The 19,174-nt window shown below is 37.1% G+C and overlaps 1 protein-coding gene and 1 long non-coding RNA gene across 42 annotated transcripts in view; both read left to right on the top strand.

Annotated features, from left to right (window-relative positions):
- PICALM (phosphatidylinositol binding clathrin assembly protein) overlaps positions 1 to 19,174 on the top strand; it is a 111,037-nt gene that overhangs the window by 9,451 nt on the left and 82,412 nt on the right. For 6 of the 41 annotated variants that reach the window (XM_084974297.1, XM_084974295.1, XM_084974296.1 and 3 more), the window contains exon 1: positions 8,023 to 8,494. The gene's annotated coding sequence lies outside the window, so the exon portion shown is untranslated. 41 annotated transcript variants of the gene reach the window in all.
- LOC146399771 (uncharacterized) lies at positions 12,438 to 13,604 on the top strand. Its single transcript, XR_014814855.1, has 3 exons — positions 12,438 to 12,578; positions 13,094 to 13,233; positions 13,469 to 13,604. It is a non-coding gene; the product is annotated as an uncharacterized LOC146399771 (long non-coding RNA).

Here is a 19,174-nt window from a genome sequence, read left to right as displayed (position 1 = left end):
ATGTATAAAGGTTTTAGTTTCTCTACATTCTTGCCAACACTTGTTTTATTTTTTCAAGGTTTTAAAAATTTTACTTAAAAGATACTTTTTTTTTAAATTGTAGCCATCCTAGTTAAAGCGGTATATCATGATTTTGGTTTGCATATTTCCCTGATGACTCATGGTGTTGAGCATCTTTTTAACAATGTTGAGCTTATTGACCATTTGTATATCTTTGGAAAAAATGCCTGTACAGATCCTTTGCCCATTTTATATATATACACACACACACACACGATACATATATTTCTTATACATATATTTTTGTTATTTTTCACGGTTTTAAAAATTTATATATAAAAATTTATCGTGTGTGTGTGTGTGTGTAAAGGCTGCCCTGAGGCATGTGGAAGTTCCTGTGCTGGGGATCCAGCTGTAGTCACAACCTATGCAGTAGCTGTGGCAAAGCTCATCCTTAACCCACTGTGCTGGGCCGGAATCAAATCTGCATTCCAGCGCTCCATATAGGCTGGTGATCCCTTTGTGCCACAGTGGGGACTCTGCCTTTGCCCATTTAGATCCTTATATGATTTGCAGATATTTTTTCCCATCCTGTGTCTTATCTTTCCACTTTTTTTTTTTTTTTTTTTGTCTTTTGTCTTTTGTTGTTGTTGTTATTGTTGCTATTTCTTGGGCCGCTCCCGCGGCATATGGAGGTTCCCAGGCTAGGGGTTGAATCGGAGCTGTAGCCACCGGCCTACGCCAGAGCCACAGCAACGCGGGATCCGAGCCGCGTCTGCAACCTACACCACAGCTCACGGCAACGCCGGATCGTTAACCCACTGAGCAAGGGCAGGGACCGAACCCGCAACCTCATGGTTCCTAGTCGGATTCGTTAACCACTGCGCCACGACGGGAACTCCCTTTTTCCACTTTTTTGATAGTGCCCCCTCCTCTTTTTTAAAACAACTTGTAGTTGATTTACAGTGTTAGTTTCAGGTATACAACATAGTGATTCATAGTTTTTTAATAGATGATAGTGTCCTTTGATGCACAGTTTTTAATTTTGAAGTTCAGTATTTCTGCGTTTTCTTTGATCATTCATGCTTTTGGTATATTTTAAGAAATCATTGGCTAATCCAAGGTTACACAGATTTATAACCTCAGCTACTCCTAAAAGTTTTAAAGTTTTTACCTCTTTTAGGTTTGACCAGTTTTGAGTTAATTTTTATACATAGTGTGTGGAGGCCAGGTGATATTAAGGAAAATTAAGGATATTTGAGTTTTCCCCCTTCTTTTGAGGTTGATATGGTCTGACTCTACTACCTCTGTGTACTAGGGAAGCAGAAATTAGCGAGGGAGAAGCAATTTTCCTTGATGGCGTTCTCCAGTGCTGGTGTAGTTCATTGACTATAGAAAATATGAGTCAAACATTCTTTCAGCTGGAAGAACCACTTAATCTAATCTAACAAAAAATTTTTATTTTAGGTTCCCAGGATCGAGTAAATGTGTGAAGAGATAATACATAGTTGCATGGGTATCAATACACAGTTATTTTGTTGACACGGAATGGTGTGTATGTTTCCATAGTATCTTTTACTTCCCCATAATGACACTTCATGTGGTGTAATTCTTTGTAGCTTCTATAATTGTGTGTTTATAGAACTTTACTGTGTCTCCTTTACTGTGCTGAGTAGATCATATAGCAAGGATGTAATAAACAGATGCTGAAAGAATGAAGGAGGTATGAAGTTTTCGTGGGGGTTTCTAATGTGTTATTAAACAGTATTTTAGGATTTTTTCTGTAAAGAAAGAGGAATATTACTCTAAGGGTAGTAGTCTTTGCTATAAGTTGTAGCTGTTTATTTAAACTTTTTTTGTGTTTCCATATAGTAAATTTTTAATCTTTACTTGTTGAAAATGTAATTATGGACATTGAGAAATAATTTTTTTTTTTTTTTTTTTTTTTTTGTCTTTTCTAGGGCTGCTCCCGCAGCATATGGAAATTCCCAGGCTAGGGGTCTAATCGGAGCTGTAGTCACTGGCCTATGCCAGAGCCACAGCAACGCGGGGTCTGAGCCGCGTCTGCAACCTACACCACAGCTCATGGCAGCGCCAGATCCTTAACCCACTGAGCAAGGGCAGGGACCGGACCTGCAACCTCATGGTTCCTAGTCAGATTCGTTAACCACTGCACCATGAGGGGAACTCCGAGAAATAAATTTTTAAAGTTAGATTATGTAAACTAGAGAAGCTTGACACACTAGAATATTATTAATTCCAGGGTCTACCTAATACTGATATATTTCACTTCAGACAAATATTTCTTCTGCTTTCCTTCTTTTTTTTCCCCTAGTATTGTTGTAAATATTATTTGCTGATGTATGATTATTCTAAGTGAATTCCAGGAAGTCCTTGGAGGCTTTGTGTTATCTGTGATAACAGAAGACCTGACAGCAGAATGACAGCTTATTTGCTAAATGTTTGTATATTTTGTTATAAGATGTTAACAAAACATGTAAAGTGCAAAGAAAGTTAGAAATGAAGTATACGCGGCGTTCCCGTCGTGGCGCAGTGGTTAACGAATCCAACTAGGAACCATGAGGTTGCGGGTTCGGTCCCTGCCCTTGCTCAGTGGGTTGACGATCTGGTGTTGCCGTGAGCTGTGGTGTAGGTTGCCGACGCAGCTCGGATCCAGCGTTGCTGTGGCTCTGGTGTAGGCCAGTGGCCACAGCTCCGATTCGACCCCTAGCCTGGGAACCTCCATATGCCGCGGGAGCGGCCCAAAGAAATAGCAAAAAGACAAAAAAAAAAAAAAAAAAAAAAGAAATGAAGTATACGACTTTAATAGGCTATAAGGAATGAACTGGATGTTGGCCGTGGTTGGCTTCTTCCTACTGCCTACTTCAGCTATGCCCTTTCTTTCCTCATTTTAGGACTCTGGTGAATTGCCTATGGAAATCCAAGTTAATTTTCTCTTGAAAGTGAAATGTAGAACAATCTTAATTCATTTGTGTACCTAAAGACCCAAGAGCTTATTATTTTGTGTGACTTTATTTTTCTTGGGTAGGCCTGAGTGGAAAAAAGATAATTATAAGATCAAATCTTTTAAAAATTTTCTTTTATTTTAGTAAAATTATCTAGGAGGCTGTTCGCTCTATGAGCGAGAGTATGGGGTGAGAGTTCTGAGATTGAGTTCTCTTAACATTTGAGCAGTGCTGGCAAAAACTCTGGTTAGAAGCAGTAAGTGGGTGCTAAGGTCTAAAAAAGAATGTAAAATGAATGACACTTGATCCTTACCCAAGAAAGGAACATGAGATCCAATGTTTAAAATGTGTAAACAGGAGTTCCCCTTGTGGTACAGTGGAAGTGATTCCAGCTGGTGTCCATGAGGATGCGTGTTAGATCCCTGGCTTCAATCAGTGGGTTGGGGATCTGGTGTTGCCGTTAGCTGTTCGTGTAGGTTGCAGATTCGGCTCGGATCCTGTGTGGTTGTAGCTGTGGCGTAGGCCAGCAGCTCTGATTTGACCTCTAGCCTGGGAACTTCCATATGCCATGAGTGTGGCCCTAAAAAAACCCAATAAAATAAAATGTGTAAACAAATAATTACTTAATACATTGAAATAAATGCATAATTTTTTTTGTATAAAGTATCAAAGTAGGGGCTGGAGTGATTAATTTTGAAGGAGTTAGTGACAGCTTCATAGAGGAGGTGACAGGAATTTTAAGGATGATTAGTGATTTGCCAGATGGACAAAGGGATTCCTCCTAAAAAGATTAGCACATGCAGTAACATAGAGGCAAGAAAGAACATTCCAGTGTGTTTGGGGAAAACTGGTCTCTTCAGCCCTCTTCCCTAAATATTCATTTTAGAATCCCCTTTCCTCCTGTTTGTTAGCTGCTTTTCCTAGCTTTAGATGCCAGTGCTATGTAACTGGAGGTGTACTCTTTGCTTTTTCCTGGTAATTTGTGGTAGGGCTGTTGGAAGGGATAGGAAGGAATGAATGTACAATCCTGTTGCCATTTGTGTAGGTGGCTAAATGAGCATTGCACCTCAGATCAGACCTCTAAATAATGTAATACGTGGTGGTTTGGGTCTTTAAATAAATTAAATCATGTACACTGATCTCATGGCTTTTGTGGGCTTGTTTGCAAGTGGAGTTTTTTTGTTTGTTTTTGTTGTTTTATTTTTAGTTTCAAAGTTAGGAATGTTCTTCAACTGTCTTTATCATCCAATGATGGTCATTATACATAGGAAAAATTTGTTAGGGACGTGTTTGATTATATGGTTTAATAATTGTTATCAGTTGATCTTCAAAGGGTATGTTAATTTCTTGTATCCTTGTTTCTTGTTTTTAAAGCCTGATTTAGTCTAGTGGAAATTAGTATGCTCGTTAGCAAATGCATATTGAATATCTGCTATATATCCAACTTACTGTGTTGAGATTACTGAGAAATCTAAATGTAAAATTGCTGATCATGTCCTCAGTCTAGTAAGGAAGATGAAGTACAAATAGTTGTATTACCAGGCAATGTATGATAAGCTTAGATCAAATGTCATTGAAAATTAAAGGGAGAGATAACTGCTTTTGATAAGGGGGAGAAATGGACCTTAAATTAGCAGCAGTAAGCATTTCAGATGGAGGAAAGAGCGTGAACAAACATTTGTCAGTAGGAAAACTGCAACTGTGTTTGGGGAACAAAAGGAATCTGTTCCTTTTGGATGGAACAGTAGATGGTAAATGGGACAGTTTGAGGCCAGAAGAAAAACAGGTTAGATGAAAGGAGAAAAATAGTTGGATCAGTTGTCTGAGGCAAGATCGTGGAGGGATTATGGATTTTAATCATATGATCTTTAGATAGATGTCATCTCCTAGTAGCTGTCGGTAAAGTTGCACCATAGTTAGAGCTGATTTTCAAAGTTGTGCTATATTTTCTGTTGCCAGTGATAGGGAAGGCAAGAAATTTTGTTGATCTGGAAGTGGAGAATGAGATTTTTACCCCTCTAGCTTTTTATATTTACTTGATTATTATGGACTGCATCAATAGTAGCAATATTTAAGGTTTTGGGGATTTGAAAGTCTGTAGCTTGCACAGGAATAAATTATTTTAAAAGTCTTCTAAACAATAATAATATATTCCTAATTTTGATCTGAAGATAGAGATTTTATAAAAGTTTAGGGGAACTTTTCAGTCTTCAGTGTTAGACAAAATCTGATCAAATCAATTTGGTTTAAGACATAACCTGCATAATGGGGATAATAGCTAAGATTTAAAGAATCCTTTCTGGAAGCTCCCTGGTGGCTCAGCAGGTTAAGGATCTGGCATTCCCTCTGCTGTAGCTTTGGTTACAGCTGTAGCCTTGGTTTGACCCCTGGCCTGGAAACTTTCACATGCTGTGGGCATGGCCAAAAAATAAAAATAAAAAGAATCCTTTCTGTCTTAAGCACTTGACATGCATTAACACAGTTGATCTTTATAAAAAAACCTACTGAGGAGTTCCCAGTTGTGGCTCAGTGGTTTATGAACTCAGCTAGTATCCATGAGGATGTGGGTTCAATCCCTGGCCTCACTCAGTGGGTTAAGGATTTGGCATTGTCATGAGCTGTGGTGTAGGTTGCAGACTTGGCTCGGATGTGGTGTTGCTGTGGCTGTGGCATAAGCTAGCCCTTAGCCAGGGAACGTCCATATGCCATAGGTGTGGCCAAAAAAAGCAAAATAAACGAAAAATTTAAAAAACCTATTGAACAGATAGAAGAAAATTCGCATTTTTGGCCATTTTTTCCGAAAACAAAATCACAGGAAACAATGCTGCCCCTCCTTCCCAATGACAGATATGTAAATTAGAATTGTTTTTCAAATAAAGATGAAGCATTGGTAGGTGAGCTCTATTGTACAGATACATAAACTGAAACATTACTAATAAAAGGAAACAATAAATTTGATACTAAAATGACAAAAACCTGAGTGGAAGTCAGGCAATCTGGGGGATCTCTTAGCTCACAGAGAACTTTTGGGGAATGGGCTATAGTTAGGAGAAAGCCTTTCTTTGAGAAATATAATTTCTATAAATATGTACGATTACATTTAGAAATGGCATCTTTTACTACTACTTATACTTTCAAGAGGAATTAGCCCTGAACTGAAATGTGGTGTGCTGGCCCCAGCTCCATATTACCTTAGGAAAATCTCTTACTTAGATTGCTTATTTTCTAAAGTACCTCCCTGTCCTGCTATTCTGTGATGCTATATCTGTGCCCCTGTAGCTTTTTTTGTTCTTGTCTTGATGTTTTGGAAACTAAGATTAAGGACAATTTCTCTATGAGCTTTTGCTTTATTCTCCTTTTTTTTTTTTTTTTTTTTGGTCTTTTTAAGGCCGCACCTGCAGCACATGGAAGTGGGCTAGGGGTCTGATCTAAGCTGCAGTTGTGGGTCTATGCCCCAGCAACACCAGATCCAAGCCACATCCATGACCTATTCTGCACCTTGCGGCAGTGCTGCATCCTTAACCCCACTGAGCGAGGCCAGGGATCAAGCCTGCATCCTCATGGATACTAGTTGGATTCTTAACCCATTGAGTCACAATGGGAACTCCTGCTTTATTCTCCATTAATTAATTAATTCTCCACTGTCATCTTTATCTGAAAAACAGTTTTAATTTGCATATCTGTCATTGGGAAGGAGGGGCAGCATTGTTTCCTGTGATTTTGTTTTCGGAGAAAATGGCCAAAAATGTGAGTTTTCTTCTATCTTTATTAAGAATATGTAAATTATGTACAATATTAAAATACTTGATAATGAAAGACTTCCTGTTAGCCTTTCCAACAATGTTTCAGATGCTTGCTTTTTTGAATTTTTCCCTTCAGTCAGCGAGATTGACCACAGGATATTTATCTTCCTTTCAAGTTTGTTCCCTTTGGGCATATATGTTTGGGTTGGGTACCCTTTTTGGTGAAGGAGTGTAGGACCCTTCTGCCCCCTTTCCCTTACCCATTTGGTCAGATGAGCCATACCTGGCAAGCCATTGGTAGCACTTGTAATCAGATTGTTCTTCTATCCCTCTGCAGAGGCCTTTTCTTTTTTCTGTTTTCTTTTTTTAAATTCTTGTAGCATCTTGAACATGTTTATTTTTCCTGAAAACAGAGATTCTGCTTTATTCATCTCTCTTGATATCCCCAATACTCAGAATATAATGCCTGGTGCATAATAGTATCTTAGTAGATACTTGATAAATCTTTGATGAAGATAATGGACTTAATATACTGGGGTAGTGAATGAATATTTAGTCAGCGCCTTTTTGTTTTATTTTTAAATGTGAAATTCTTGAACAGAATTAATATTTATTGCAAATATTCAGATATAATCTTGGTCTTTAGCTAGTTGGTTCACCTGATAAGTTCAGTGTTCATCCTAGGATTATGAATTTGATACCTGATAAAGGGTGATGGTGGTTAACTCTTGCCGCAAACTTAATTATCTACACTAGCTAATGGTGTTGCTTCTGTTGGCTGTTGGTTATAATGGGAGATCAATTGGGTGTATATAATGGAGCATTACTAATCCATCACCATGTGTTAATTTGCACAGTAATTTAAAATTATTTGGTTAAATGATGAGTTTGTGAATTAATGCCTGAAACCTTATTTTTATCCCTTAATTTCAGAGGACCATAGAAATATAAGCATTATCATTCATTATTTTTGTTACAAATATTCTTAATTTTTTTGTTGGTGGTTTATAGTTCTTGAAATGTGTGTATACTGTGGATAAATATTGTGGATAGGAGTTGCATATATTTACTTATTAGTGCCAGAACATGTAATAGGCATCAGTTTTTCTGACTATAATTGCTTTTAATGTTTGGCCTGCAACCTTTTGTGTACTTAGCACACCAATTAAGGGAAGCGGGGCAAAAAAGTTTGCTTTTCCATGCAGGTATGTGTACTTGTAGGTAGTTTTGAGTTAAGTAACTTGTCTAATACATTGTGAGCTATCTTTCTCTTTGGTCACCTTGTATATGATAAAAAATTATACCTAGGAAACTTGTTTTTTATATTTGTTGGTACCTTTTTTAACTACTAAGTTTGTCTGTTTTCAGAGAGCATTTTAGGAAAGAGATGGGCAAGATTTTAGAAATGTGTACACTTATTAGGTGAATAGAGAAAAAGCATTTCACTAATTGCACTTCCTAGCTGTATTTTTCAGGTGAGATGTTCAAGGGATATTGGTCTAGTTTTGATTTATCAGGCCATTGTGAAGATTGATTGGTAAATACAAAATTGGATTGATTGCTTTACAGTGAATTTGTTTTTAGAACCACATATACAAGAGGGTTATAAGATCACTGCATTTGATCTTCTGATATGAAAAATCAAGGAAAGATTTTTTTGTTTTTTACATTATCACCTTCTGTTTTCAGATCTTGAAGAAATAACCACATCCATATTCCCATTTGTGCATTTCTTTTTAGAGGTAAAACCAGCTGTTTAATGATGGAAGAATTAAGGTTTAGCAGGTAGTATTTCCTCTTTGATTTTTCTTTTCTCAGTATTAACTTTTGTAACTTTTCTTCACAGAGTTATGTAATTATATATTGTCAGGTTTGGAATTCGTGTTTGGTATCACTTCAGTGTGAGATTTTAGATTGGGTACAATGTAAACAATTTATTTTTGTTCTTCATATTCTTGCAAAATATTATTTTGATTTGGTGACCTAGAGTGGACCAAGATGTTATTTTCCAGGTGATTTCTGTAGCACATCCTAGAAACACTGCATAAACACAGCTCAGTGGCAATAAACTATATAACCATAGGTACTGAGTTAAAAATTAGTTTTAGAAAAAAAAGATTACAGAGTTGCAACTGTCAGTTAAGTTAGAAATCTATAAAGTAGCTCAGGAGACTGAGACTCTTCTTGACTAACTACAAGGAAAAAACTGTTTCTTCCTCTTAGGAGATGGAAACCTTTTTTGCTTTTTAGGGCAGCACGCACCCACAGCATAGGGAAGTTCCCATGCTAGGGGTCAAATCTGATCTACAGCTGCTGGCCTACACCACAGCCACAGCAACACTAGATCTGAGCTGTATCTGCAACCTATACCACAACTAGCAGCAACACCAGGCCCTTGACGTGCTGAATGAGGCCAGGGATTGAACCTGAGTTTGGTACTAGTCAGGTTTGTTTTCGCTGAGCCATAGCCGGAACTCCAGAAACGTTTTTTTTAAGAGAGAAGCTTAAACTGTTTCCTAATCTTTGGTTTGTAGACTTAATCTAGAAGTGCTTTTTCTTTGACTTTTTTTTCATCAGAGTTAGGTTTTCCTAACTTAGCCAGAGACCAACCAAGAAGATATTGTAGCTTTTAAGCGTCCCCTTTCCCCCTTTTTAAACATAGTTTACTTCTCCTATTATTTAGAATTGGGAATGATCACATCTCCAGGGCAGATGACTATAAAACTGCTTTATGTGTTCTTCTCATGTAAAATCATGTAGGCCCTACTTCACTTGAAATCTGATGAATTGACTTAGTGTGTTTTGTAACATTCTTGACTTTTTAAACCTTTGCTTATAAGTTAAGGCTTGCAGTTTCGGAGGTGCTTGGAGATGGGGATGCCAGAACTCTTGAAACATGTTCCTTGTGAACTTGGGTTGAATAATATGATGCCTTCTTTATACCCTGTCAACTTTAGTTCCTTGTGGTCAGGATGAAAATGAGGATGCCATTGAGTAGAATATGCCATACTAGACAAGAGGTAGTTACTGTCTGAACTAGAAATTAGACTTGTAAGGGTAAAAGAAATGCGTGAATTTTAGAATAATTAGAAAAAGTGATGCTAATGAGAGAATGAAAAGAGTGGAATGAAAAGAGAGAATTAAGAGAAAACATGTGAATGTCTTCATCCATCCATTCCTCTAGTGGAAAGATTATTGTTCTAAAGAATCTTAATTCCAGCTCAGCTACTAGTTTGCTTTACTTCAGGTAGGCATGTATTTAAATCTTTATAGTGGAACAAACAGATCATCGCTTGCCTTGTCACAAGGCTGTTGTAATAACTAAAGACTAAGGAAATAAAAGAAATTTGTTAAAAAATAGGAAGAAATCACGCATGTAAGAATTTTGCCACTCTTAAGATCAGGTGCAAGCAACTGTGGTTAACACTTCCCAGTGGAAGAAGTTGGGCTTTATAAACATTCTGATGAAAAGTTTGCAGACATCATTGAGTTTGAGGTGGCTTCATAGTATTGTATTGGAAAAGTGATGGAGTAGTAGTCTACTAAAATGAGGGAAAACTCATCAATAAAATATGATAAAATAAAATATGATACATTTTAGTAGTAGTTTACTAAAATGAGGGAAACTCACCAATAAAATATAAAAAACTCACCAACAAAAAACTAACAATATCTAATATTTAATGGTGCTTTAAAGCTTATAAAGTACTCTATATTGTCTTATGATGTATTGGGAAAATTAATTTCTACTGTTCCTATTTTTAAAATGAAGAAATTAAAATCGTAATTGTAAATAGTGAATCTGGAATTTGATTCTTGAGCCTTTGCTCATTCTTATATCACTTCATCCTGTGTACAGTCCTAGCACATGGCAATGATTGTGGCCATGAATGGGAAGTATTGGAAGGAGATCCTAGAGCAGAATTTTAGTGATGGTGGAGTTAGCATCCTCACCATTACTGTTTGAAGCAGATTGGAAATGAGTGGCACTTAGGATGAACTATCAAATACGTGTGAGTCAGAGAGAACTCTAATAGTGAGTAGTCAACTTTAAGGAATAGAAATAACTAAAAACATACCACTTCTTCCTACCTGCCAATCCCAGTCATTCTCAAAGTTATCCAGTATAGTAGTGAAAAGGAAAGCTACTTAATGTTCTCCAGTATTTGTCAAGTTTAGCAAAGATCATACCCTAAAAGGAGTAGTATTCAAAGTAGTAGTGTTTTAGATGGTTACCCTTGTCACAGTAGCAAAAGGGAAATTGGCAAAAGATTGGTACTGTAAAATGAAGAAAGGTGTTTAATATTATTGAAGCATGATTTACATGGAATCTTTAAGTTAAAAAAAGTTAACGTCTTCACTTCAATTTTGGCAGCTTTTATAAGTAGATTTTTATCTCAGAAGATATTATACCTTTTAAGAAAATCATTTGTCAAGGAGGTGAAATTTTAAGGATTTTTTAATGCTGAGAAATAGGCAAACATGGGTTATAGTGAATTTTATAATAACAGTTATATGGTTATGAAATGTGTGACTAGAAATTTTTTTTCTATTTTTTGCTAAAATACTTCTAGTGATTTTTTTTTTTTTTTTTTTTTTTGTAGAAACCTAAAGGCTTAGGTTTAAACTTACTAGGAAAAATATTTTAGCTTTATTTTAAGTTGACTTGTTAATGTATTGCTCACATTTTCCACTTAAAGAGTATTATTTTAAAACTTAAAGCTATGTAAGTGGGTTATTATTTGCTGCTTCCTATTTTTCACTATTTATAGCAGTTTAAAAAAACAGATTTTTTCAGAAATGGCTTTCACTTGTTACCCACGGGCTTAGAGGGGTCTGCTTGCCAAAGATGTGGCAGTTCATGAACTGTAGTAGATGGCTGGTGCCATTTTGACTCACTGAAGGTGAACATGTTGCTTTGATTTAATCGTGAAGTATGTGAATGAGTTAATTATGTACATAAAACTAGAGGCTTTGCAGAAACACCGAGAGAAGATTGCTCTTCAGCATGACTGGTTTGGTGAGGGTGATGAAGCAGACATTTGATATAGGATGAATGGTATGCCTCCAGTCTTACTGACTTTGTGGAAAATGGTAATTGATTATGGTGGTCAGTTCCATAGGCCTCCAGGCCACTGGTGACATACTACCTAATTGTTACTGTAATTTTCAAGTCTCTTTATCCCAGACTCCTGATTATCATGTATAATTAGCAACCTCCCCCAGGCATATGCCCCGTCCTTCATAAGCTCTAAGTCCTTAGCACTTCGCACTATCTGACGTATATTTGTTCATTTGTTTATTGATTGTCTCTCCTACTAGTATATAAGCTTCATGAAAGCAGGAAGTTTGTCCAGTATTGTGTATTTCTAGCTCTTAAGACTATTTGGCATGGTACATATGCAATGTGTATTGTAGAATAAATGAGATTTCTGTTTGTCCGTACTTAGGTTTGTAAAGTTGTGAGAAGATGAAATCTAAAGATTCTATTGTTCTGATTACACTGGGGACATGAAACTTGTGTTTTCTGGGTGAGGTAGATTCTGGCACAGAGGTCCTGCAGTTCATTATTATCTCTGTCTAGGCAGATTTAAATTTTTAAAAGAAGCCATGAAAATTCTTTTGGATTTCTACTTTTTAGATGTGGGCTTGGCTGTTACTGAATAACATTAACCTAGCTTTGGGGAGGACTTTTTACCTTCTTTTCTCTTCTCCCCTCTCATCTTAGAGTGGAGAAATGGACTTTTGTTTCACCTATAAAATCTACACATGCTTATACCATCATATCAACACATGTACGAGGAAGGCGCCGTGCCACACATTCTGGAAGATAAAAGGAAACAAGAGATTCCTGAATTTATTTTAGCAAGTAAAGAATGAGTCTTGATCACTTAAAAAATGGTGGACCAGTCAAGTTACAATTAAGATTATATTCTCGTTTTTTTTAAGCATGGGATATTTTGGACATAGGGGTGAAAATTTCTAGTATTTCCAACTCCCCAGAGAAGAAATTTGAGAATCATTTGCTGGGGTGAGAGCACAAAATAGAAAGGAAGCATATCTGTATAGGCCGGCTCGGAAAGAACCAGAATATAGTTCTCATAGAAAGAAGAATGCAACTACACCAGGAATAGATGGTGGTAGTGTATTAATTCCTTAGCCACATGTAGACTTTTATTAGGTCACTTATAACTAGGGTGAGATATAATTTATATTCCAAACTGGGTCACTTTTGAGAGTGAAAGTATGTGCTACCTGAATGAGACACTGGGACAACAGGTGTAAACGAGAACTGTTCCAGTAAAAACCGGGACACTTCATTACCCCCCTGCTAATAATATACTTTTCTCCAGACTTAGTCCCAGTTCTTGAACCTCTCCACAGGACTTGTTCTCCTTTAAAGAACTCTGATGTACATTTGCAGTCTTTCAAGCTTTGGTTCCTTTTTCCGGGTCTTGGTGAATGAAAGAATTCTTTCCATATTTTCTGCAACCTGGACTGTTCTGGTTACAGCATTGGTGGAGGTGAGTGAACTCTTAATATATTGTTTGATGACCTTTATTTTGCTTAGGAAATCAGGTGTGTTTCTGATCTGATGTTAGATTGTTTTTGATACTCTTGGTTATATCTCCTTAACTGGGCTGATGAACTGTTATTAAGTTCTTAGATTGTATTACCAAAAAAAAAAAAAGAATTTGTAATTTTGGCATTTACTCTTAAATTGCTTAATACATACTTCATGTCTTTTCTTTCCTACAGGTGGGATTGTAATTCTGAAACTGCTCAAAATGGAAGAACACCTTGTGCTCATGTGGACTTTTAATGTTGGAACACTGTAATGCTTGTATTTTGTTTTCCTGTTCAGTTTAAATAAATGTTAAAATTCTTATATTAAGTGATGTGTCTTTGTTCTACTAAGTAACTTTTAAATATCATCTTCCATTACCTGGTAAATTAAACATTAACACAAATAATAATTACCTTTGAGGTAGTGCTTACCAAAATATGATTCTCCTCAACCCTAAGATCCTTACTCGGAATCTTGGTTGGGCCTAAAGTGTCTAGGTTTGGAAATCACTGGGAATCCTAAACAATCTCAAAATTAAGGAGTTTGTTTTATAGCTAAGCTTGGACCCATATGTTCTTTCCAGAGCCCTGTTGTTTTTCTGTACAGTCTGCCATCTAGTGGTAGGAATGCAGACTACACCACGACATTAAGGAGAGAGCTCTGGGTTATCCTGGCTAAAACATTTTGATAATGGGAGGGGAAAATGACCCTTTCACTTGAAGAAAGAAGGTGGTGGCGGTGAATTCTGAGAGTATTCTAGGAGTATATGTTTTTCTAAGGAGTGCTTTCATGACTTAAATTTTCCTTGCTCTTGTAAGATTTTTATGTTTATGACAGATTTGTTGGCAAAGAGGCAAATGCATAAATAATAACAGATTATAAGAGACAATAGGTTGAGCTGATTTGAAAAAGATACTTTGCGTGTGATTAAAATTTTAGAGCAACGATATGTTGGTTCCATTAACTAAAACAATTTATTTTTGCACTTTTTATTTTTTTTTTTATCAATTTAAACTAAATTTAATCTTTTTTTCCCCCAATACAATTTTTTTTTCTTCTGTACAGCATGGTGACCCAGTTACACATTGTATTTTTGCACATTATCATGCTCCATCATAAATGACTAGACATAGTTCCCAGTGCTACACAGCAGGATCTCATTGCTAATTCATTCCAAAGGCAATAGTTTGTATCTATTAACCCCAAGCTCCCCAACCACCCCACTCCTTCCCCCTTCCCCCTGGCAACCACAAGTCTGTTCTGCAAGTCCATGATTTTCTTTTCTGTGGAAAGGTTCACTTGTGCTGTATATTAGATTCCAGATATAAGTGATATCATATGGTATTTGTCTTTCTCTTTCTGACTTACTTCACTCAGGATGAGAGTCTCTAGTTCCATCCATGTTGCTGCAAATGGCATTATTTTGTTCTTTTTTATGGCTGAGTGGTATTCCATTGTGTGTATATACCACATCTTCCTAATCTAGTCATCTGTCGATGGACATTTGGGTTGTTTCCATGTCTTGGCTATTGTGAATAGAGCTGCAATGAACATGTGGGTGCATGTGTGTTTTTCAAGGAAAGTTTTGTCTGGATATATGCCCAAGAGTGGGATCGCTGGGTCGTATGGTAGTTCTATGTATAGATTTCTAAGGTATATCCATACTGATCTCCATAGTGGTTGTACCAGTTTACATTCCCACCAACAGTGCAGGAGGGTTCCCTTTTCTCCACACCCTGTCCAGCATTTGTTATTTGTGGACTTACTGATGATGACCATTCTGACTGGCGTGAGTTGGTACCTCATGGTAGTTTTGATTTGCATTTCTCTAATAATCAGTGATGTTGAGCATTTTTTCTTGTGCTTGTTGACCATCTGTATATCTTCCTTGGAAAAATGTCTATTCAGGTCTTCTGCCCATTTTTCAATTGGGTTGTTGGCTTTTTTGCTGTAGAGTTGTATAAGTTGCTTGTATATTCTAGAGATTAAGCCCTTGTCAGTTGTGTCATTTGAAACTATTTTCTCCCATTCCGTAAGTTGTCTTTTTGTTTTCTTTTTGGTTTCCTTTGCTGTGCAAAAGCTTGTCAGTTTGATTAGGTCCCATTGGTTTATTTTTTGCTCTTATTTCTGTTGCTTTGGGAGACTGACCTGAGAAAATATTCATAAGCTTATGTCAGAGAATGTTTTGCTTATGTTCTCTTCCAGGATTTTGATGGTGTCTTGTCTTATATTTAAGTCTTTAAGCCATTTTGAGTTTATTTTCGTGCATGGTGTGACATTTTGCACTTTTTAAAATTAAAGTATGGACAACTCAGCAAACTTGGCTGGTGTTCCTCAGTGACATAAGAACTAAATTTCAGCCAAATATTAATGTAGAGTACTTTAGAGATGACTTTGTTTACCTAGCTCCATTCAAATTCTTTCTTAGATATTCCCTTTTAGGTTCTGCTGCTTTCCTTTGTCACAGATATGGAGGTCAGTCCTTTCTCTTCTGTTGGTTTTTAAAATGTTCTGAAGATACCCAACAGCTCCTAAATATCTTTTATTTGTTTTATTACTTTTCCTTAAGAAATTAACCCTAACCCTTGGAGTTCCCGTCATGGCGCAGTGGTTAATGAATCCGACTAGGAACCATGAGGTTGTGGGTTTGGTCCCTGCCCTTGCTCAGTGGGTTAAGGATCCGGCGTTGCTGTGAGCTGTGGTGTAGGTCGCAGACGCGGCTCGGATCCTGCGTTGCTATGGCTCTGGTGTAGGCCGGTGACTATAGCTCCAATTGGACCCCTAGCCTGGGAACCTACATATGCCGCAGGAGCGGCCCTAGAAAAGGCAAAAAGACCAAAAAAAAAAAAAAAAAAAGAAATTAACCCTAACCCTAAACCCTAATCCTAATTAGTGTAATTAGCACTGATGGAGGTGTTTTCAGGTTAATATATCTTCTTTAAAAAAAACTTTGTTTAAAATAAACAGAGCCAGATAATGAGGGAATTTGTAAAGGTTTATAAGCAGCTTTTCTGTCGAATAGTTTTTATGAGGGGGAAAAAAACTCTCCTTTTACATGGTGATTTAAAAAATAGTTAAAATGGAAGAAGAACTTACTACTCAATAACCCAATGTAACTGTACTGTACTATTCTACTGTTAATGTAACTATACTCAAATGTTATCAGATTTTAGCGCTCTCTACGTTTTTTAGTTTTCGCATGTGTGAATCCTTATTAGTTCATTGATTTTGCAGAAAAGTAGTGACAGAAATAGCATATCTAGTTGTGCTAACAGGTTGATTTTTACTGCAGTTGCAAATTTTTTTTTTCTTAATGAGAGCTTGCCTTGCTTCTTTTGTGGATTCTGGAGATTGCTCAAGACTCACCTTGCATGGTGAGAGATTAAACTTGTGTTCAAAATATTGTCTTAGCTCTGTAACAGTGGCTGCCAAATGTTACACCATGCAAATCTTATGCTTTTTTACCTCTTCCTCACATCCTTGAGGAAGTAAAGGGGCTTGTCTTTGCTGTCCTTTCTGCCACTGATTGCTTCAGAGGGTCTGGAGTGAATTATAGTAAAGGATTGGTGTTTGCTATGTAACATGAGAAGTCCTTACTGAAATTCGTAAAATTATGGACATAACAGTGATATAGTTCCCTTACGTATTGGTTTAAGTATGTATTTGTATATAACTTAGTTGCTGAGTAGTTTTGTTAAGTGTTGAATTCTTTTTATGTCACTGTATATTTGGACAAATACAGTATACATCTGTGACTTTATCAAAATGAAATCTTATTCTGTTGTGTTCCTTTTTTTTTTTTTTTTTTTTTGTCTTATTGCCTTTTCTTGAGCCTCTCCTGCAGCATATGGAGGGTCCCAGGCTAGGGGTCAAATTGGAGCTGTAGCCACCGGCTTACGCCACAGCCACAGCAACTTGGGATCTGAGCTGCATCTGCAACCCACACCACAGCTCACGGCAACGCCAGATCTTTAACCCACTGAGCAAGGGCAGGGATCGAACCCGCAACCTCATAGTTCCTAGTTGGATTCCTTAACCACTGTGCCACGACGGGAACTCCTTCTGTTGTGTTCTTTAATGTGGTTTTGATATGATATACCATGAGCGTTTTCCCCTCTCAGCTTTTTTTGCCATGTATTTATTGGCCTTATAGTGTTTTATTGTCAGACTAATTAATGAACTATTCCTCCATTATTGGATGCATCCACTTACATTGTGACTTATATACCTTATAGCTTCATAGTTCATCTATCAAAGCCATTTGGATATCTTTGTCATTTCAGTATTTTGAATGCCCCTTTCTCTCATCTTAAATTAGTTCAATATTTGTTACTGAGCATTCTGTATTATATGAGTCTTCCCCTAGTTTTAATTTTAACATCCAGTTAGAATGTTGGTTAGGAGTTCCCATTGTGGCTTAGCGGGTTAAGAACCTGACTAGGGAGTTCCTGTTGTGGCTCAGTGGTTAACGAATCTGACTAGCATCCATGAGGACGTGGGTTCAATCCCTGGTTTCCCTCAGTGGCTTAAGGATCTGGCATTGCTGTGACCTGTGATGTAGGTCACAGATGCGGCTCAGATCCCGAATTGCTACGGCTGTGGTGAAGGCCAGCAGCTACAGTCCAATTGGACCCCTTGCCTGGGAACCTCCATATGCTGCAGGTGCAGTCCTACAAAGACAACAGCAACAACAAAAAGAACCTGACTAGTATACTAGTATCCATGAGGATGATCTCTGGCCTTGCTCACTGGGTTAAGGATCCAGTGTTGCTGCAAGCTGTGGAGTAGGTCATAGATGTGGCTGGGATCCAAGGTTGCTGTGGTTATGGTGTAGGTAGGCAGATGCAGCTCCAGTTTGACCCTGGACCCAGGAACTTCCATATGCCACAGGTGCTGTCCTCAAAAAAAAAAATGTGAGTTAGATTTATTTCTTAAGATATTAATCAGTCTGTAAAAATTATATTTTTCAGTTAATTTTAGTGGAAATTAGGTGAAAGTATAACATATTTCTCACAGAGGACCCCACAGACTTTAAAGATAAAATTGTGACAGTTACATCTTAATTTGGACCATACTTTGTGACACTTTACACAAAAAACTGAATGGACTAAAATAAAAAACAGTTAATTCTGCTTTCTCAGACATCTTTCGGCTAAAGTCTGATATCAACTTGCCTTTTTCTAAGTGCTTTCAGTTTTTTGCTAAGTGAAAAAAATTATGCTGATAATTCATAGCAAAAGTTCAGAAACTATTTCCTTATCCTCTAGTCACTAGTTCTTGGTGAATACTTATACTTTGTATTTGTACTCCTACCCAGGAAAAATTTCAAAGATCTGGTCGGTGAAGCAACATTTGAGGAACCACTTAATTTGCCTTCCAAATTGAGTGCATCTTCAGTTTTCTAGATGATTGAAGAAATCAGTCTTATGTTACTAAAATTGATTCTTAAGGCATTGGGAACATCTTTCAAAGTGATTCTTTTGAAAGAGGTGTGACTACATGATGATTATATGTGTGTGTGTATATATATTTTTTTAAAGACTATTTTTAGGCAAGCTCATTTTTTAGAAAATTTACTTGGGAGTCAGCATACTTTTGATATAGCATAGTAGGTGCCTGTTTGGATGGGAATTTGAGGCCTCTACATTCTGCTAGAGGTGCCTGCCACTGGCAGAGTTGCCTGACTTAACTGCAAGTACACACCAAGGCACACAAATTTCTGAAATGGGTGAACTCTCTGGGGAGAGCTATACAGGTTTGTGGCCTGCTTTAGGAATATGACTGTAGGATTAATGAAACCATTTGATAGTGTTGTTTCTAAATTTTTTTGTACTTTGCTGAACAGTCTCCTCTGAGTACAAAAATACTTTTTTTGCATTTCACTCCTTTTCTGGTTT

The sequence above is a fragment of the Sus scrofa genome, chromosome 9 (assembly GCF_054392235.1).
Source record: "Sus scrofa isolate SSC_HxYL_T2T_F1_AM1 chromosome 9, Sscrofa_HxYL_maternal_Yorkshire_Landrace_v2.0, whole genome shotgun sequence".
In the NCBI taxonomy this organism is placed as follows: domain Eukaryota; kingdom Metazoa; phylum Chordata; class Mammalia; order Artiodactyla; family Suidae; genus Sus; species Sus scrofa.
Note: the sequence above shows the minus strand (reverse complement) of the source record. Positions and strands in the feature narration are given on the sequence as shown.